Source organism: Trachemys scripta, chromosome 3 (genome assembly GCF_013100865.1).
Source record: "Trachemys scripta elegans isolate TJP31775 chromosome 3, CAS_Tse_1.0, whole genome shotgun sequence".
Taxonomy (NCBI): Eukaryota; Metazoa; Chordata; order Testudines; family Emydidae; genus Trachemys; species Trachemys scripta.
Genome location: NC_048300.1, coordinates 105,025,908 through 105,048,227, shown reverse-complemented (window position 1 = coordinate 105,048,227; position 22,320 = coordinate 105,025,908). Strand labels below are relative to the sequence as shown.

At 40.6% G+C, this 22,320-nt stretch overlaps 1 long non-coding RNA gene across 1 annotated transcript in view; it reads left to right on the top strand.

The window, feature by feature from the left end:
* The first annotated feature begins 1,358 nt into the window (after positions 1-1,358).
* Positions 1,359-22,320, top strand: part of LOC117875617 — a 52,925-nt gene continuing 31,963 nt past the window's right edge. Inside the window, exons 1-2 of the long non-coding RNA XR_004645306.1 lie at positions 1,359-1,618; positions 3,637-3,707. This is a non-coding gene — a long non-coding RNA (uncharacterized LOC117875617). The remainder of the gene's footprint in view (positions 1,619-3,636; positions 3,708-22,320) is intronic.

Genomic DNA, 22,320 nt, shown 5'->3' with positions numbered 1-22,320 from the left:
TATTTCTCTGTTTCACTTAAGTGTTACACCCCAGAGACGGCTGTGAAGTGATCCCTGCATTTAATTTATATTTCAATTTAACTGCAAAATTATTTGGAACCTCTTAAGACAAAGGCACTATAATCATGCAAGGTGTTACATTTATTATTACCACAAATACACCTGAAAAATTAAACTCAAGCAGTACCTCATCATTCCTATCCTCCTTTCAACCTTCCTGTGTTTGTTCCTATCTCCATTATGTGTGTCTCTTGTTCTATCTGTGTCTACACTACCGTAATTATTACCACCTTTCTTCCTCGTGGCTCCACAGACTTAAGGCATGACAGGCCAAATGACTATCCTCTTTCATGTCCTTGTTCAAGCAAATAAGGATGCAGCCCTTATGTGACACAAGAAATTGCCGACAGTGCAATTGTACAAAACCATTGTCCGCTTTGAAATGTCTTATAAATTTCTCTTAATGTTTCTCTGCCATGCATCAGGCTTGCATCAAGTGTCTTTTTCAACAGTATTATTGTAGATTGCCATTTATCAGGTGTATATTGTACTGCAGGGTAGTGTTTATAAATTCCATTTGCCATATGTTATTCGTGATCCTTGCACAGGGCCTTCATTTGTCAAAGGATTTAGATCTCAGCTGTGTTTAGTTTTGGGGGCTTGAGAACAAGTCGACCCATAGGCAGACACCTAATGATATAATTTGTGCAATGCTAAAGGTTTGACTGCCCTCTATCAACCTTTATGCAGACAACTCCTTTGAATACAGTAATGGATGACAATATCAAAAGCATAAATCACAGCAAACTTCAAGGTTTCCTGGAAAACATGACTCTTAAGCTTTAGGCACATGGACATTTGGCACAACGTCAGAAACTTTTTGGACTATTCATTTATCCAACACTAGCCAAAAATAACCGAAGACTATGTGTCTGTTGATTTGTTTTGAAATCCATTCAAAATGGCAAAGAAGTTAAAAAGTCAGAGGCTGGGGTGGCAACTCAGAAATGAGATTTCTGAAATAAGAAAGATTCTTTTCTTTATCTCAGAACATGTGGTGCTAATAACGGAGGTTGTGTTCCTCAGACAAAACTCCTTCTTTGAGCTTAATGTTACTAGACAAATAGTTAAAGTAGCAAATAGAAATTATGTAGTTCAGGTTCCTTATTTATGCTTTAGAAAGTAGTAAGTAGAGCCCCACAGGAGGGATCTCTGCTCTGGGGAGGCAAATACACTACGGATCTTCTCACTTCATTTTCCTGGGAATATTCTGTTGGTGCGGCAGGGGGAGGGGAGAGAGAATGTTGTCACCACACCATGGGATGGCCAGTGGTTCTGTCTCCAATCTCCACTGACTCTAGAGGCTCCATTGGAAGCCCTTCTCTCCTTCACTCTGGTTCAATCCCTCACTCTGTACCTCATTTGCCCTCCCCCTACGTTTTTATTCTTCCTTTTCAAGATCTTTTTATATTCTCAGAGTTTCTTCTGCCTGCCTCGATCTTTTCAACTCCTGCTTCCCAAAAGTTCTTCTAGTGGAGGAGCAGCCTGAGGGCAATGAAACTGGTCTCCTCACTGTAATGATGCTACTTACCCACTCCTCATATCTCAACTTCTGCAGGTAAGGAAAGGAAATCACCTGACTTCTGATCCTGTTGAGCATCCAGAGAGACACTGTATCTTTGTCCTGTTGTTCTGTTCTCCAGAGAGATCAGGGAGGTTCAGTCTTTATGTTGCCTTCCCTCCACCAGAAAACCAGGTGCTTATCATGGTGCCTGTGAACATACCTGGTTAAGTCCTTGAGCTGTGCCACTATTGCTGTGACTCTTCCTTTCTAATACATACTATAGAAAATGCCTTGAACAATATAAATACTGAGGTAAAGTTATTTAGTTAACTCAGGTATTATAAAGGAAGTAACACATTTTTAAAGATAACTATTCTATCTGTATCAGAGGGGTAGCCATGTTAGTCTGAATCTGTAAAAAGCAACAGAGGGTCCTGTGGCACCTTTAAGACTAACAGAAGTATTGGGAGTATAAGCTTTTGTGGGTAAGAACCTCACTTCTTCAGCTGCAAGTAATGGAAATCTCCAGAGACAGGTATAAATCAGTATGGAGATAACAAGGTTAGTTCAATCAGGGAGGGTGAGGTGCTCTGCTAGCAGTTGAGGCGTGTACACCAAGGGAGGAGAAACTGCTTCTGTAGTTGGAAAGCCATTCACAGTCTTTGTTTAATCCTGATCTGATGGTGTCAAATTTGCAAATGAACTGGAGTTCAGCAGTTTCTCTTTGGAGTCTGGTCCTGAAGTTTTTTTGCTGTAAGATGGCTACCTTTACATCTGCTGTTGTGTGGCCAGGGAGGTTGAAGTGTTCTCCTACAGGTTTTTGTATATTGCCATTCCTGATATCTGACCTGTGTCCATTTAGCCTCTTGCATAGTGACTGTCCAGTTTGGCCAATGTACATAGCAGAGGGGCATTGCTAGTATATGATGGCATATATAACATTGGTGGACGTGCAGGTGAATGAGCTGGTGATGTTGTAGCTGATCTGGTTAGGTCCTGTGATGGTGTTGCTGGTGTAGATATGTGGGCAGAGTTGGCATCGAGGTTTGTTGCATGGGTTGGTTCCTGAGTTAGAGTTGTTATGGTGCAGTGCGTGGTTGCTGGAACCATGCACCGCACCATAACTCTGCCCACATATCTTACCTTCTTCCCCCTTGGGTGGGGCACCTTCAGTCCTTAGACACTGGGGAAGGGAATCTCCCTTCCCTAGTGGGACAGGGTCTCCCTTACTTCAGTTCACTAGACTCTCACAGCACACCTCCAAGCTCCAGTCCTTTCTCTTCCTCCCTTAACTGCCTGAAGCAGGGGGTTTTATTAGGTTCCTGACAGGACCTTAATTGACTACAGGTGCTTCAATTAACCTGTAACAATCCTCCCTAGTCTATAGGGAACCATGCCTTAATTAGCCTAGGGCTTATATATTTTCCCTCTCCCACTGCTCCTTGGCCCTCCTGAAATTTGGTTAAGGTCTATATAGAGGGTATGTGTGGTAGGATAACATGAAGGAAGAAAAGGTTCAGGTTCTCTATAATTCTTTAGATGTTGGAGGTGGGACATAATCAGCATGGACACTATTGCAGTGTCTTGGAGAATGAGAATTCCTCACTCATAAGCCTCCATGGTGTTCCACTGCCTACCCCTTCTATGCCCAGGCAGGATTTTCCCCTAAGAAAGTATTGTCACTGTTCCCACTTAATGCTGTAGTTGGACTAAAAAGAAAAATGTAAACATATAATTCAACCTTTTCCACATAGTCTGTGAAAGGGAATGAGCCAGCGTGACAAGGAAGAAATGCTGAGAGAAAAAGGGAGCAGAGAACAGAGAAATGTGAAACACTACCCAACTAATAACACTGAGTTTAACAGAGATTTTCCACTCTGTCTGATAGGTCAAATGATCTTATAATACTGCACTAGACAGAAGGAAAATGGAAATATTTTCATCTTCTCTAGGAAGCAATATTTCCCTAGCTGAAAATTATTCGCTGGAAAAGAAATTTAAGGGGAGTCTGTCAAGGTTTATTTAAACTTCAAAAATAACTTTCTGAAAATTTGGCCTTTTTGTTGTTGCAGGTTTAGAGGTCAGAGTTCTCCCCGTGACATTCCTCTCTTTACAAGTGATCTTTGCAGCAGCAGCCAGACAGGTATTTTTATTTTAAAGTGACTGTTTGTGTGTCCTACAATAAACAAAGCTGGACATGTGCACTAGGATAGATAGAGCTTCCTTGGTTGGCTTTGTTTACTTCTGGTGAGTCAAACAAGATGTGATCTTTTCTTCAATACCGAGAAGCTCCAAAAATCATTTCTCAAAGGATCGTCTAAAGGGATCCTGATCTTTCAACTTGCAGCTAAAATCTTGTTTTTAAAGTAACTAATTTTTGAAACCAGAAATCCTAGGGGATGTCTCCTGAAATCATTACCACATTATTTCAAGGAAGCATGTAGTTAGAGTATCTTGACTGTTCAATGGAGACCCTATCTGTTGGCAGACAGGTTAAAGTTTGCAGCCTGGAAAGTGATTTTGATTGTGAGCGGAACATGAAAGAACATACCTCAGCAGTGGTTAAGAATGGCTTTTTCATCTCTGAAAAAATTTAGAATCTGTAACCTTTTCCCGAGATTTGGACCTTGCCCCATTAAGCCATAAAAACATGAAAATTCAAGATGGAAAAGATCTATTAGGTCAGCTAGTCCATCTTCAGCCAATACCTTTGTGACATCTAGGCTAGGTTAAACACTTTGGGCTCCATGCTACACTCTGCCTCTAAAAACAAATAGGAGCCAAACATAGAAGATCTGGCCCTCAGTGGCATAAAAGGGGGAGGGTTAGAAAGAGTTGCTCCCCCTTCTTTGTATCACAGTGACGATGATTGGCTGAGCTCTACTATAGATTCTGCCCCCACAGAATATAAATATGAGTATTCATAACCTTAAATAATATAGCACTGATCTACAGGAGGGATGTCTGATTTCCTGTGACTCAGAAGGGCGGTTAAGATCAACAGGGTTGGAAATGTTGATTGTATCTTTGTGTAATCTCAAAAGGATTGGGGAACGGAGCTTCTTTGTTGAGGGTCCATGACATGCTATTTCTACTTATCTTACATGGGTACATGCACATCTGTGGAACCTTTCGGGGAGAAATTCAAGATGTTTTTGTTTCCTTGTTGTTTCCTTTATCCTATATTGATTGTTTTATTTCTTGTTTGTTATGAGGAAGGGCTATTTGTGGGTTTATGTTTTGTTTCAGCTGTGTCAACTTTAATTACTGGATAGTATTACTAGGTGTTTGTAAACCCGTGTCCTTACCTCAAGGGCACCCTCCCCCCAACCTAGACACACCTTATAGGCACTTTGCCTCTCATACCCTCCCTTGCGGCCACTTTCTCAGCCACCATGACCATTCCCTGCCAGCCTCTTCCCCAGACTCACTCGCTGGATCTTCTGTGACGCTTCCTTCTGGCCAACTCACACAATGGTTCATTCCCTTTTTGGGGTAAGTAAAGGTCCAACTCAAATACCCAAACTAATTGCCGATCTGCCTCTCTCAGGCTCCACTAAAGTCCTCTGATTCTTGACCCCTTCTCCTGGCAACTGCAGGGCTTCTCTCACCTTGCTTCTTCTCCAGAAGGAGTCCCCTACTGCCTCCCTTTCCCAAAGATTCCTACAGCTTTCCTAAGGGATCTGCCTGCTGCAAAATTTCTCTTATAATTAATAGCCTTTGGGTATCTCCTGGGCTTCTCTTTTATTTCCTTATCTTTGTAGGCCTAGCTCAGGGCTCCTCCCTCTGTTCCCTGTGGATCTCTCAACCTGACTTCCTCAGGCTTTTCCCAGAGTGGGACTCTCCTTGTTCCTCCTCCCAGGATTTTCCACCCTACTGACTTCCCAGCTCCATCAAAGTAGTACTCTCCCTGCTTCACCACCACAACTGGGGTGTCAGTCTTTCTAATTAAGCCCCATTACCCCCAGCTGGGGGTCACTAATTAGCCCTTATGTTGTTAATTAACCCTCATCAGTGAGGCTGAGGGATAGCTGCTAAGTCATGGGCAAAGGTGAGACCAGCTTGCCTTAAAAGGTCAGCCAGCCTGTTACAGTTTTTCACTAGTTGCTGTTAGCAGGCTTCTGGTAAGCACATGGAATTCCTTTGGACAAAGGGTATCTTGCAGATTAAAATGCAGTTTTAAGTTTATTATTGCAAAACATGCAGCTGTTTGTCATTCCTTATCCAAGCACAACTGCCATTGGCTTCAATAGGAGTTTTGCCTGAGTAAAGATTGTAGAGTTTGGCCTGTTTTTGCTAACGGCTGGATCCATTTTGTGTTTAAAAAAAAAAAAAAAAATGGCATCCATACACACTACATGCTGTAGATCTTTCCTCAACAAATGCAACTGAGCAAGTCATCAGAAGCTGTGGAAGATTTTATTGTATTCCCCATAGATCTAGGGTCTCAGAGATCAAAGTGATGTGACAAGGCTCACAGTTTGTGAGATGTTGTTTTTCAACATGATAGTTATCACATAGCAACAGACTGATTGAATCAAATTCTGATTTCTGTAACTGGAAGCCATTGATTTATACTGAGTAGCTAAAAGCAAGCTACAATTTCTTTAAAAACTGTACATAGTCTTTTACTGGCTTTATTTTGTTCTATTTTTTCCTCTTTTTTGTCTTTCTTTTTGGTGTGTTAACATTTTGTTTCTTTTTTTAAAGGCTCTTCTATCAGGGAGTTATTTAAATCAGCCTGGGAGAGAGCTCTATATTTCAGACTACAGTATTCATTGATCATGCTCAGTACAGTTCACTGATGTATGAATTGACCATTTTCCATATATGGCCATTGTTTTTAGCTTCTTCACAATTGGGCGTGGGTGTGTATGGGGAGGGATGATAATGGGAAGGAGGGAAAGGGCTGAAATGGAGGGCCAAATGTTGACTTCTTTGGAAATTAGGGATCACAAACCATGATTCATACAGTACATACAGAGCCAAAGTTTTAGATGACCAAAGCCCTTAACAATTAATTAACTGTTGACTTTTACTGCCTGTGCCACAGATGTGCTCTCATTTGTACAGAGCAGTCCCTTGCAAACTATTTTTTTGTTAAATTGTTTACAAAGAAACTGGTAAGTGCAAAAAAAAAAAAATCTCTGCAAAAGATGCTTCCATGAATGCATGGATGTGTGGGTGTATTCACAACTAAAATATGCAAAAAGTTGAAAACTGCATAATACTTGATTTTGTAAGAGTATGGGAGTCCTTTTCAAAAGGGTTTCATGCCTCATTCTCCCATGCTCTCTGGAGTTTGATGTTTCCCATCAAAAAGCAGAATCTATTTCATTTACAAAACAAGTTGGATTTAACTCTATAATTTGTAAATATTTATACATAGTTCCAGAGAATACATGGGCTAAACTGCATTTTTTCCTGATTACTTATATGCCTTAATACATCATCTTAGATCTCACTTTTTGTACTTGCAAAATAAAACTTTCAGATTAATAGACATTGCATAAAGAAGATGACAAATCAGCAGGCTCCTGTGAGAAACAAAATCTAAAGTGGCATGTAATTCACAAGTGGGACAAGTTTTGTCTGAAGATTATTTTCTATTTTCCATTTTTAATTGACTGGTTATGAAAGGAGTTTGGGATATTTGTGACTTGGGCCTAATCCTGCAAACGCTTATGCATATGCTAAACTTTACACACACAAGAAGTCCCCTCAGTGGGACTACTCGTCTACAAATCTAATATGTGCAGAAGTGTTTGCAGGACTGGGGCCTTGGTAATGTCGGGTTGATATCATATATAGAATATATGATGGTGATTATATTTTATTGTGTATTGTAACATGGGAAGACAAATGCTGACACAAACACCATGCTTCCTCTGGCACCTGCTTTGGTATTGCAGGCACAGTAGCATCATTTACTTGAATAGTGTGTTAATGCAAATTAAAAGCAAAAACCCAAATTAACCCAAAAAACATCAGATACTTATACTGAGGGCTTGTCTTTACTACGGGGGTAGGTTGACCTAAGTTATGCTACTCCAGTTACGTTATTCACATAGCTGGAGTCGACATAGCTTAGGTCAACTTACCCCAGTGTCTTCACTGGGCTGCATCAACAGGAGACGCTCTCCGGTCAACTTCCCTTACTCTTCTCGGAGAGCTGGAGTACCAGGGTCAACAGGACAGCACTCTGCCATCAATTTAGCAGGCCTTCACTAGACCTGTTAAATTGATCCCTGCTGCATCGATTGCAGTAGGGTCGATCTTGTAGTGAAGACCCGTGCTTAGAAATGGGGCTGAGCCAAAAATTTAGATCCAAACCCACCTTAATTTTTAGAAAGCTTGGTTCTGGATTCGCATTCCAAATTTGTGGCTCAGGCCCATTTTTTCTTAAAGTCCTGGTTAACCTCTAACTTTAAGACTATATTAGAATGATAGCCTTAAACAATTACGGCATTTGGTTCCTTCCTCCTTGAATCTCTCTCTCAGGATCTGGTGAAACAACATTAGTCCTACTGTGTCACAGCATTTAATGAAATGCAAAATAATGTCACTTTACATTTTATATCTTTGATCTGTGACTATTCTTTTCAGGCTAGATTTTCTATTTCCTTGTTTTTCCTTCTTTTCTCAGATTTTTCTCTCATTCGTAATTTATTTACACATATTAATATATGTATATCTATATGGTCAAGATATTCAAAAGTGACTAGTAATTTAGGTTTCAGAGTAGCAGCCGTGTTAGTCTGTATCCGCAAAAAGAACAGGAGTACTTGTGGCACCTTAGAGACTAACAAATTTATTAGAGCATAAGCATAAGATGCATCCGAAGAAGTGGGCTGTAGTCCACGAAAGCTTATGCTCTAATAAATTTGTTAGTCTCTAAGGTGCCACAAGTACTCCTGTTCTTTTTAGTAATTTAGGGTGTTTCAAATTTTTGCGATCCCAACGTAAGACACCTTAAAGGGGCCTGATTTTCAGAGGGTGGGTACTCAGCACATTTTGAAAATCAGCTCACTTTAAGATGTCAAATAGGGTACTCTAAAAATGGAAACACCCAAAGTTACTTGTAACTTTTGAAAGTCCATGTATACATCTATATTACTCTCTCTCACACACACATACACATTTCATGACTCATCACACCGGTTACTCCACTTCTCGACTGCAGAAAAGTTCTCTAGTGCTGATGTTGTGGAGACCTTAGGGACATCCTCCTAGTAATCAGTTGCAGACAATCTAATCCATCCAAGTCTTTGACTATCTCTCCAATCTCACTAAATTCTTAACCTCATGCTTCCTATTTCCTCTTATTCTAGTCCTTCTGGGAGATACTGGATACTTGGGATGAAACATTTTAATCCCTGTGCCTACAATTTTGTCAGTATGTAGGACACAAGGGCTTGTTTCATTGTTTGCTTTAGCACTAGTCTCTGCTCTCTCTGCTTGTTCATAGGAAGGTTTTTTTCTGTGGACTGTATCACTACAAACATCACAGAAATCTTTTTTCCTGTCTCCACTGGCCTATAAAATTGGGAATACCATGCTCTGAACAGTTTCCACTAGGACATCAGGACAAATATATTTCCATCCTTTTATCTTTATCTCAGGGCAAAGGCTTCAACATTTAAAGCATAAATAAATCCCACTATCCCTGTTTGTTCAGGAAATGTATCTTTCAGAAAGCCTCTTTGCTTTTCAATTCAGCAGAAACCAGCAGCACTAACTAACCCCTTGGCTGATTCATGATTTATCTATGCCAGGGTGAAGTGGCCCATGTATTAGTTGGAGGAAATACACTTCTAGTTTGTAATTTTGATGAATGGTTACTGTTTTTTTAAATGATTGTTTGTTATTTGTCATTATTTTGAAGACCTTCTGCAAATATTGCTTTTAATAGTTTAGTGAGTGATGTATTTGTAAAGGGAAAACTACACAAATGAATAAAATTAGAGCAAAAACTCCCACAAAGGAACAAAACTGGCACTGTACTCCCAGACAAATCATGCCTTTGAAATGCTTCACAGGATGAACTAAAGATAAAATGTACTGGCATTGCAGTTGAGGGGTTTTTGGTCATACTTTATATTGAGGTTTCATGTATAAATGGTTTACAAAGGGTTTATAAAATGATTATATGTTATAGGCATGTCACAGACACAAGTAGCATATGTATCAGTGGCTATAAATGCATCAGTAGAAGGATTTATAAGACATTGTTATTAGCAACCAGTTTATCTGTTGGACTTTATACCAATCTATAGCAATTGATTAACTGTATAGTAAAACAACTATTAATAATTGATTAACCCTTTATACATGGAACCTCAATATAATGTTTTAGGAAAACAAAACAGTCCTCCTCTTCTTTGATTATTTTTAAGAACTGAATATTATGTGTTATAGTACTGTTTATAGTGGAACTACCAGCCAAATTAGAAGCAGTCGTTTAGGGTGAAATGCTGGCTTTGTTGCAGTCAATGGGTGTTCGGCAATTGACCTCTCTGGGTTCAGGATTTCAACCTTAGTTATCTTCTATCACTTTTGACACTGGCTACTACTTGAAATCCAAGTTAAAGAGTCAATTGTTTGAAAATCTTGTGCATCAAACAACCTCTGTTTTCTCCTCCGAATCTCTTCTCAAAACACATTTCCTTGAGGATGCCTTTCAAAATGGAGTCACTCCAAATTTATCTAGGTATATTTCAGAGTTGAATTTGGCTCTTTATTAGCAGCTTCAGTTTCTGCAACCAGAACAATTAATTAAACATCTCCAGTTAAAGTTTCAAATTACCTAAACCATAGGGTCTAATCCTATGCCCCTTGAATTCAGTGGGAGTCTTTCCGTTTATTTCAGTGGGCATTGGATTAGACCCCTACTGAGGAAACTCAGCCAAGGAACACTGTTAAGGACCAATTCTATCCTGATTTACAGGGTACATGTGTGAACAAAATTTGTCCATAAATTTTTGAACTTAAATCGTCTCTTAATTAAAAGAAACAGCATTTTTGTTCTTGTTTTCCTACAAAGATCACACAGTTTAAGATAGCTTCTACCTTGTCATAATTTTTTGAAGGCAGATTTTTATGTTGGAGTAGTCATTCATTGGAAAACCACATTTGGCAATGAGGAGAATACATGACAATATAGTACAGGATTTAATTTGCCATTAAAGAGCCAGTTGTAACCTTTTCTGGTTCTGAAAATTAACATACCTCTGTGTTTGTTTTTTAAATCACTGTTTTAATAAAAGCTTTGCCACCGGATATTTGTTAGAAGATGGTCATTAGCTATGAATCACTCCCTTTTAATCAATTGAGCAGTAACAGGAACAGAAGCTTCTACATTAGGAAGCACTCTCTTCTCTCTTTAAGAATAATGGATTGGTGAAATGACCTCTGCGGCAAAGTTGTTGGGACAAGGCAGAAGGTCAGTCAAGGAGCAATTAGATGTTGTCCTGTGGGAGATGGGTAAGTGTAACCCAAAAGAGTGAGGGTGGAAAAAGCTAAAGATAATAGAGTTGTAGAAAAATATTTTACCACTAGTAATATTAAACAATGTGATCATTTTCAGTAAGAAAACATTAAACTGTTAAGATTTAATATCTTTGTATCAGAAGGTCTAATACAATTGAAATAAATATTGAGCAAATCAAGTAAGAGGTAATTTGGCTTCTGGTGGATTTGAGATTTGAGCTATAGATTTGTTACTGACATCTATTGCAAAATATGAAACAACCTGGCACACATGTATATAGGATGGTATTTCAGCAGTGAGAAAAATAGTCTTCTAGCTTCAATATCTGTATGTCACAAACAGAAAATAGACTATGAAGCTGAATCTCTCTGCACCTTTCAGATTGTGATACCAGTGGCATTTGTTTTTAATGTAAGCACCGCAGAGCTAGAAGGCTTAGAGGGTGGAACTTTCTGCTCCCTCTATAGGTGACAAGCCAGATTGAGAGAGCCTCATTTACGTTACTTATTCATAGTTACGAATGCTACATTTTGTTGCTTTTGTTCTGACTGTATAAATGCTAACAGATTGTTAACGTAACTGTACTCATGAAAGGGCATAGGAATTGTGCAGGATATGCCCTGGAGTAAGTGGGTCATCCTAACTTCACAGGTAGTGAACTCTAGTTCAGGAATGGAATTAAAACTAAAAGGTAGACAGCTGTGTCTTAAAGCCCAGGAGCAGTAGCCTAGGGACTCTGTCCAAAGATCCTTCTTTTACTTTTTTTCTGGGTTCCCTACATGGAGATTCTGAACCCTGTGTGATTCTGTGGGGTGGGCTCAGGCTAAATGCTTTCCGTTGTAGCATGGTTTGCTTGCTGGATCAACTGGGTATACCTAGAGGAAAGCAAAACAAAAACAAAAAAAACACCAAACCCTGAGGTCTGTGGGCTGGTGTGGACCATGAAGGAGAGCCAGCCCCAGACTACCACAGGCCCCGTGAATGGAATTTTAGGTAGGTGGAGATTTTTAGGTAGGTGACTAAGAGTTTTGGATTTCAGCAAGCTGGACATCTAATACTTGGAACTGCTTGGCTGGCCATCCTACCCTGATGGGATTTTGCTCGTTTTGCTGTATATAAATATATATGCCATTATTGTGACACATTTGTTTGTTTTTCTCGTTTAATGACTTCTTTGTTTCGGTCTTCACTGAGAAGTCTGAAGGAATGCCTAACATAGTGAATGCTAATGGGAAGGGGGTAGGTTTAGCAGATAAAATAAAAAAAGAACAAGTTAAAAATCACTTAGAAAAGTTAGATGCCTGCAAGTCACCAGGGCCTGATGAAATGCATCCTAGAATACTCAAGGAGCTAATAGAGAAGGTATCTGAGCCTCTAGCTATTATCTTTGGAAAATCATGGGAGACGGGAGAGATTCCAGAAGACTGGAAAAGGGCAAATATAGTGCCCATCTATAAAAAGGGAAATAAAAACAACCCAGGAAACTACAGACCAGTTAGTTTAACTTCTGTGCCAGGGAAGATAATGGAGCAAGTAATTAAGGAAATCATCTGCAAACACTTGGAAGGTGGTAAGGTGATAGGGAACAGCCAGCATGGATTTGTGAAGAACAAATCATGTCAAACCAATCTCATAGCTTTCTTTGATAGGATAATGAGCTTTGTGGATAAGGGTAAAGCTGTGGATGTGGTATACCTAAACTTTAGTAAGGCATTTGATACAGTATTGCATGATATTCTTATCGATAAACTAGGCAAATACAATTTAGATGGGGCTACTATAAGGTGGGTGCATAACTGGCTGGATAACCGTACTCAGAGAGTTGTTATTAATGGTTCCCAATCCAGCTGGAAAGGCATAACGAGTGGGGTACCGCAGGGGTCTGTTTTGGGACCAGCGCTGTTCAATATCTTCATCAACGACTTAGATATTGGCATAGAAAGTACACTTATTAAGTTTGCGGATGATACCAAACTGGGAGGGATTGCAACTGCTTTGGAGGACAGGGTCATAATTCAAAATGATCTGGACAAATTGGAGAAATGGTCTGAGTTAAACAGGATGAAGTTTAACAAAGACAAATGCAAAGTGCTCCACTTAGGAAGGAAAAATCAGTTTCACACATACAGAATGGGAAGAGACTATCTAGGAAGGAGTACAGCAGAAAGGGATCTAGGGGTTATAGTGGACCACAAGCTAAATATGAGTCAACAGGGTGATGCTGTTGCAAAAAAAGCAAACATGATTCTGGGATGTATTAACAGGTGTGTTGTGAGCAAGACACGAGAAGTCATTCTTCCGCTCTACTCTGCTCTGGTTAGGCCTCAGCTGGAGTATTGTGTCCAGTTCTGGGCACCGCATTTTAAAAAAGATGTGGAGAAATTGGAAAGGGTCCAGAGAAGAGCAACAAGAATGATTAAAGGTCTTGAGAACATGACCTATGAAGGAAGGCTGAAAGAATTGGGTTTGTTTAGTTTGGAAAAGAGAAGACTGAGAGGGGACATGATAGCAGTTTTCAGGTATTTAAAAGGGTGTCATAAGGAGGAGGGAGAAAACTTGTTCACCTTAGCCTCTAAGGATAGAACCAGAAGCAATGGGTTTAAACTGCAGCAAGGGAGGTCTAGGTTGGACATTAGGAAAAAGTTCCTAACTGTCAGGGTGGTTAAACACTGGAATAAATTGCCTAGGGAGGTTGTGGAATCTCCATCTCTGGAGATATTTAAGAGTAGGTTAGATAAATGTCTATCAGGGATGGTCTAGACAGTATCTGGTCCTGCCATGCGGGCAGGGGACTGGACTCGATGACCTCTCTAGGACTGGAAGGGACCTCGAATCTATGAATCTATGAATCTGACTCAGTAGACAGGCAGAACAATGAAATTGGCTATACACAAAATGCCATTAAATGCACAAAGCAAACAAATTAACAAAAAACAAAATATTTTTCTCTTATCTAATAATAGAAATGTTAGGGGTTATTTGTTAGACAGATATATGTGGGTTTGAGCTCCAGAGAACTAAGCAGGTGTACTGAAACCTTCAAATAAACTTAATTTAATCCAAAAAGTCATGTACAGAGTCAACTTTGAAATAACAGTTTCACCACAGAAATATTGTTTAGGTTTTATGACGTTCACAGGAGCTTTGTTAAAGTAAAGGTGCTTTCATCATTTTCTTGCAAGCACCTATCTATAGTACATATTTATTGAAAACTAATCCTTTCATTGCTTACCATTGCTTGGGGGAAAAAATATTAGGACAAAATTATGTTCTCCTATTGGAACATGCAACTCCCATTGATTGGGAGACATAATCTAACCCTTAGCTAGGAATTGGAATAAAAAGGTTTATAGCAAATTTATTTTTCAGCGGTTTCTTCAGTTGGTTTGTAGTACATTCTGTAAAAATTTATTCTCAACTAGTCGAGATACAATATTAGCCATAACATAACCCAGCAACTCACAGCTCACTTTTAAACCAACTCTCAGTATCAAACATGTCCACAAGATTTACTTGTCTCAGCCATAATGTAGTTAACACAGAGTTAACAGTGACCTTGAGTTAACTGACTTTAGTTTAAAAAACAAGCCAAATAACCAAAATAAAATAGAAGCTGAAATATCAACAATCAAAACAATTAGCATTGAATCATATGAAAGAACAGTACCCATAATGCCACTGGACAAATAGGTACATATAAATGCAGTATGGTCTGTAACTGCTATGGTTCTAAACATTCACTTAAGATTTTGGAACAGACACTAAGTACTGCACTACTCAGGGTATGTTTCCACTTCGAGCTAAGGGTGCAGTTCCCAGCTTGAGGAGAAATACATGCACTAGTTCTCATGGAGCTAGTGTGATAAAAATAGAACGTAGCCATGGTGGCTTGAGTGGCAGGAGGGAGTGGCTAGCAAACTGTGTACATATCCCTCCAAGAGCTAGTGCGAGTATATCTCCTCAAGCTTGGAATTACACCCCCAGTTCGAAGTGTAGATGCACTCTTAGGCCTGTTCTACACTGGGGAGGGAGGGGAGAATCGACCTAAGATACGGAACTTCAGCTACGAGAATAGTGTAGCTGAAGTCAACATATTTTAGGTCGACTTACCTCGCATCCTCACGGCGCGGGGTCGACTGCCACCGCTCCCCTGTCGACTCCGCTTCCGCCTCTCGCCACAGTAGAGTACAGGAGTCGACAGCGGAGTGATCGGGGATTGATTTATCGCATCTACACTAGATGTGATAAATCGATCCCTGATAGATCGATTACTATCCGGCGGGTAGTGTAGACGTACCCTTAGACTTTGTATGTGCAGCATGCCCAAGCCTTTGTGTAATGTGGAAGGTTAAGGAAATCTCAGAAATAAACCCCAAACCTTTAGTCAGATGGTGCCTCTCTCTGTTCATGTGTAATTATAATAGTATGCATGTAATAAGATTCCAGGATTGTCACTCTGTCCGTGTGCCACTCTGAAGCTTAGAAGGTCTGTTGAGTCAGTGTGACACACTGGAAACAGCTACAAGTATGGTTGAGTGTTCTTTTTGTTTAGAATATCACGAGGTTCAGTCATCAATAGCATTTGTGGTCTGTTCCCATACATATTTGTATACAGACGCACATGACTTTGTGAATTACACCCATGCAACGGAATGGGCTTTCAGCTTGTTATACACTATTTTTCTGTGATAAACTAATCTAATTTTCTTGGCTAAGAAATCCCATTAGATGAGGATTTCTCATGAGATTTGTATTGTTTCCTGTTTTTTCTAAGAGCAGTTTTTTTCCATGGCTTAATTTTGATTACTTCCACTTCTAGGCCAGACCAAAACCAGGAAGTGCAGTAGTGGGCAACTTGGAAAAATAATAGCCAGAGGTTTTCATATCTCAAAAAGAGGTTAATTCACTTCAAATCTTCAATGAAAATTCTGGTTGGTTGGGATTTATTTATCCAACCCAGTTCACTCTCCCTAGGAAATTTGCATTTGTTATGCTCCCACTACCCACCACCTCCAAGAAAATGAAAATAAAAACGGTAAAGACAGAGTCAAAGAGAGGGCTATCACATATTTTTGGCACTAATATGCTTCCAGATTGCATCTAGTTCTGAAGTATTTTTAAGAGCTATGGGTAGGGGGACTCCTGATCCCACATTAGTTCAGAGAGTTAAAACATTCAGTAAATTAAACTCCTTGCCTTGGCATGTCTATCAAAGCCTTTGAGCCTTTAATGTAATTTAGAACAATTGTCCCAGTGGGGAGGTCTAACACTTTGACCGGTTGCAGTTAAATGTTTGAACTGCCTGAGAAAACTAGTGGGGTTATAAGAATTCAAGGGTAAACTGCATGACATAGTTCTGTTGATAATAATGTTCCAGAATTTATATTTATTAATATTGCTTTATTTTGGTCAGACTCCCACAGGAAATCCTGAGGAGTGAATGTCTCTGGCATGTTTTATCTTAGATAATTCCATCCTTTTGGTATTGCACACTGATAGCAAGGCTGAAGAGTACCTTTGCAAATCTCTGGTCTTTATGGAAGCTGAGGATGACAACAAACAGGACCTTCAACACTCTGGGAAGACAATCCATCTACTTTCTCTAGTTATCATTAAAATGTCTTTTAGACGTAGGTCATAACTGGAAACCTATAAATGATGTCTGTGTATTAGGCACTTCCCGCAAAACTGGATCCCCTGCGGTTAAAATTTATCACATTGTTCTTATAGTTACAAATACTGCTGATATGTGTCATTACTTAAGAGTGCTTTTCATAACATTTTGAGTTTAGTCCAAACATTTTTTATTCTGAGTTTCCCATAAAGGACCCACTCCTGATATTTTTAAAGACGCCTGTTACTTCCCTTTTTTAAAGGTTGTTAACTATTTTATTTTCCTGTTAAACATTCATTCACATTGAGTATTGCTTAATGGGATGCTTCTAATTTTCCACTGTGTTCTCTGGGATGTACCAGAGAGCAAATATGGTGCTAAAGTCATACAGTCTTATCAGCTTACAATACAGTTTCCAAATACTTCATCTTCTTAAAAGCTCTGTCTTGACTAATAATATTGTTGCTATAATTATAGCATTTAAAAGGTGTTTCTCTTGGAAACCTTTTTATTTTTTAACATTTCAAACAACTGTTTAATGTGCAAAGTCACAGCAGAGTGGATACAGTAAAATAATCCTTTTATTTTATCCATTTTTGCTTGAGCGAGTTTAGATGTGGTGAAAGATGCAGGATCAACACCTCTGGAGAGTGAAGTCCATTTTTTAACATACACAATTGGTATAGCATAGAAAAAAAGCAGGACAAATCATACCATACTGCCCAGACACTATTCTGGAAGGACCACCTGTGGAAATAAGGAGGTATTTCAGAACCCTGCATTACTTAAGCTCCAAATTAGCAAAGCACTTAATAGATTCATATATTTTTATGACCAGAAGGACCTATAGAAGGGTCACTCACTGGCCAAAGTGCTTCCTAGTGGCCAAACATGGTGTAGCAGCTTTTTTGGCTCTGGCACCCCAGTGAATGGCTACTCCAAGCCTCCGGTGGATTGCTCCTTTTCATGACTTAGCCCTCCAGCCCCATTGCTTATACCCCATCCCTTTTAGGGTAAAAAGAATCCAATAAAACAAAAGTCTAATAACCCTGTCTCAGGCCTTCAACCCCACCTGGGACTTGATAGTCCTTGTCCCTCTTTTTATCTCCATTCCCAGGGGCATCAGTAGGGGAACCCAGACCCTCCCTCTCCTTTGGGTTCCAGACCAAGGACCCTGTCTTAAGCAGCGAGGGTATGCTTCCATAGACTCTCTGCTGTTTCACTCAGCCATTTCCTATCTTCTGGCTAATGTGGAGTCCCCCTCGACCGCTGTGACAGCATGTAGCGCCTTGCAGGCTGGCCTCCTCAAGCTATCAGGAACATTTCTTCATAAGTTCCTTTTCCTGGAAGTTCTCCTTCCTCTTCCCTTGGAACTCCTCTCCATTGGAATCCCCCATCTATAGGAGGCTTCTCTTTCTAGGAGTAGCCTTTTATCTCAGCTATTGGTGGTCAGCCACTTAGTCAGAACTGGGGAAGTAACTATTCTGCCCATTACCCCATCATGGCCGCTACCCTGTTGGCGTGTATAGTGTTTATACATAGGGCCCTACCAAATTCACGGCCATGAAAAATGCATCATGGACCGTGAAATCTGGTCTCCCCCTATGAAATCTGATCTTTTGTGTGCTTTTACTCTATACTATATAGATTTCACAGGGGAGACCAGCTGTTCCAAATTAGGGGTCCTGACCCAAAAGGGAGTTGCAGGGGATCACAAGGTTATTTTTGGGGGGGTCGCAGTATTACCACCCTAACTTCTGCGCTGCCTTCAGATCTGGGTGGCCAGAAAGCAGCGGCTGTTAGCCAGGTACCCAGCTCTGAAGGCAGCGCCCTGCCAGCAACAGCGTAGAAGTAAGGGTAGCAATACCATACCATGCCATCCTTACTTCTGTGATGCTGCCTTCAGAGCTAGGCTGTCGGAGAGTGGCGGCTGTTGACTGAGGGTCCAGCTCTGCAGGCAGCAGCGCAGAAGTAAGGGTGGCAATACCATACCATGCCATGCTTACTTCTGTGCCGCCGCTGGCAGCATCTCTGCCTTCAGAGCTGGGCTCACAGCCAGCAGCCACCACTCTCCAGCTGCCCAGCTCTGAAGACAGCTCCGCCAGAAGTAAGGGTAGCAGTACCACACACACACACCCCGTACAATAATCTTGCGACTTCCCCCACAACTCCTTTATGGGTCAGGACTCCTAAAATTACAACACCATGAAATTTCAGGTTTAAATAGCTGAAATCATGAAATTTATGATTTTTAAAATCCTATGACCATGAAATTGACCAAAATGGACCACGAATTTGGTAGCACCCTATTTGTACATCCCACCCCAAGACCACTATGATAATCTAACCTGACCTCCTGGATAACACAGGCCAGAGAATTTCACCAAGTGATTCCTGCATCAAGTCCATAACTACAGCATGAAACACTGAAGCATGTGCTGAATGTTAAGAATCTGAGTAGTCCTATTGACTTCAGTGAAGCTCTGCTGAGTGTCTGGCCCAGACACAAGGGCCAGGTCTCTGCCCTGAAGATTTTACAATCTAAGGGCCACGTTATGCCACACTTACATTGCGTAGGAGGTTATTCCACAAGCAAGCCCATAGTGAGTGACTGAACCTGGCCATAAATAGACAAATGTATAGAGACAGGACAGAGGATAGGATGCAGCAGATAACATTAGTCCTAGAAAGGTAATAATTAATGAGTTTGTATGCATGAATTTTATACATCTGAGAGTCTAGCATTGGAGCCTTATAATTAAGGGCTATATTCTTCCTCCCTTTCTCACAGTTATACTTAGAAAAGAGCAGGTTTGTTGTTTAAGAAGATGTCAGTTAAGGGACAGAGTCATTATGTCTTGGAGAGAAAGTGAGCTCTGACGTCCAGGCAGGCAGAGCCAGTTTCAAAGATAAAGTGTTGAGCACAAAGGATGCTACCCTTTCTCTCACCATATGGTGACACAAAAGGCTAGCAAGAGGACTTGTCAGCATGGAGAGCATCACCCAACCTCCAAGTGACTGAGTATAGTTACGGCAGTACAGAATGCTATCAGGATCCACCCCCAAGATTACTGCATTTCACCAGCGTGCAGCACATAACACCTTTTTGGTTCCTACTATACAGAAATTAGTATATAAGGGCCGGATCCCAAGCCCATTATAGTCAATGCAAGTTGTTCCATGGATTTCAATATGATATGGATCAGGCCCTAAATGCATGGGTTTTATTGCGATTAATGATAAAAGTGAAAACTTTAAACCAGAATGGAGCAAAATTATGTCCCCAATGTCAGTTGCCAAAGTCTTCATTAGTCAGCTTATTGGTGAGCAAGCTGCCTGCTTTACTATTTGCCCATTTGTTCCCTACTTTGTTAGTGTCACACTTTCTGGTTAGTTTTACTGTCTCTTCCACCCTTTCCCCTCCTCTTCCCTTTTACCCCCCTTCATCACAACATGCCAGTCTTTTTTTTTTTTTTTTTTTTAAAGGACAAATTGCTCCCATATAAACTGTAGCTGTAAAGTATTGGGTAAGGACTGGGCGGGAGCTACTAAAAATTACAGGGAACTTTGCCTCATTTGTCTGACTCATGTTTATCGAAAATATAGTGAAAATTATAGAAAAGATGGGGGGGGGGAAAGGGTAAGCTGTACTTTCATATCTATGGGGCAGTGGGAAAAAAACAACTCTCCTCTAATTCTTGCATTTCTCATTACTTAAAAATAACTCATAACCCTGTCACAGGGTATTAAAAATATTTCCCCTCCATTTTTCCCTGTGTTATTCCCCCAGGCCACACTGCAGTCATCTACCTAGGACTGAAGTAGTGAAAAAATGAAAATTCACCCTTGGCTTATGTGTAAAAGAAACTAAGGACCTGATCCAAAGCCCTTTGACATCAAAGGATTTCAGTAGGACACCCATTGACTGCACTGGTCTATGGTTCAGGCCTTAAGGGAAAAACTAAACCAGTCCAAGTTAAATTATTTTCTCTTTTCATGCTCCCTGTCAGTGGTTCATACAAACAGAGCACATTCACTGCCCCCACTTGACTAAAACTACAGAAACAGCATGTGGTATTAGCAAGCCATATGATCGGAGGTGCCGGTTTTGTGCTATTTGACACAGTAGAAAGATGCTGGTTTCCCTCACACCCCTCCCTAAATATTTTAGGAACAGTTATATCTGGAGTTGAGGGGCCTTCACAGGGAATGACCCATCAGCAGCTCCCTTCTGTTTATAGTGAAGGTACTTGAGTGACTCTGCCAAACACCACGGTGGCATGGCAAGCTGTCCCTCAGGTAAGTATCATTTAGGGCTATAAGATTAAAACTAACAACTTGAATTCTACCCAGAAATTCACTGAAGATTCCCATTGATTCAAACTGGAGCAGGCTTGGGGCCAATATGGGGAAAATGTAGTGGGCTTAAAATGCAGAGAAACTCACATCTATGTTTAGAGGCTTGGGGCCCCCAATACATATGAACAAAAAAATTCCACTGGCCTTGTGATGTTTTTAAAGTAAACTATGAAAGCAAGAGCAGGAACTTCAAAGAAGTTCCTGATTTTGAAATTGTCTGATGTAAAAGGTGTTAGCCTAAGGGGAGGATGGTGGAATAGCCTGTTCTCAAAGACGCTCTACAAGAGGTCAAATGCTGGTCTGGCTTATATGGCTATTTTTTCCAGTTGTATAGTATATCGTGTAAACTAAATATAATGTAAAGATGCAAAACGCTTCCAGAAATGTCATCTTACAGACATTTGCTTGGATGCAATCCATGATTATGTGAAAACATTTACTTTGGGATCTAAAAGCCCTGGGTTACGTGGGTGTTCTGCACATTTTGCCTTAAAACTTATACCATGAAGCCAGAAACTACTGGAGTGGCTTAATTTTAAATGTGTTACACTGATGTAGTGGCATGTATTGTATATGTGCAGCAAATGCACGTGGGTATATGTGCCAGTGGGGAGGATAGATGGCCATTTATTTACACTCCAGAAGCTGCTACCTTTTAAAGATTTTTTGGGAAATCCCTGAACATGCTCAGTGAAATCTCCTGATGTCATTCTCACCATCACAATTGCCACAGAAAATGGATTGCTGCAGAATTCTTAGATCCAGATGCTGATACCCTTACTAGGGCAGAGCAATACCTTACTCCAAGAGTAATAATAATTGAAGTCATTGTTGCAACGTACCGTATATTCAACTAAGCACTAAGTTTTATAGGATCAGGGCCTAAATTGATCATAATTAGGGTGACCAGGTAGCAACTGTGAAAAAATGGGACAGGAGGTAGGGGGTAATAGGTGCCTATATAAGAAAAAGTCCCAAAAAATGAGACTGTCCCTATAAAAACAGGACATCTGGTCACCCTACTCATAATCAGAATGCAAATTAAAGAAAACTTTTCTATAGAACAGGGGTTGGCAACCTATGGCATGCGTGCCAAACGAGCCGATTTTGAGTGGCACACTGTCTGCCCGGTGAGAGGAGGAGGCGGAGGGGCAGGAAAGCACCACTCTGGGGGAAGAGGGAAGCTTGGCTGCCGCAGGACCAAGCTTCTGCCTCCTGCCCCCGCAGGGGAGAGCGGTGGGGGGGGTCCTGGCCCCCAGCCCCCCTCAGCCCCCCGCCCACCGCTCTCCCCTG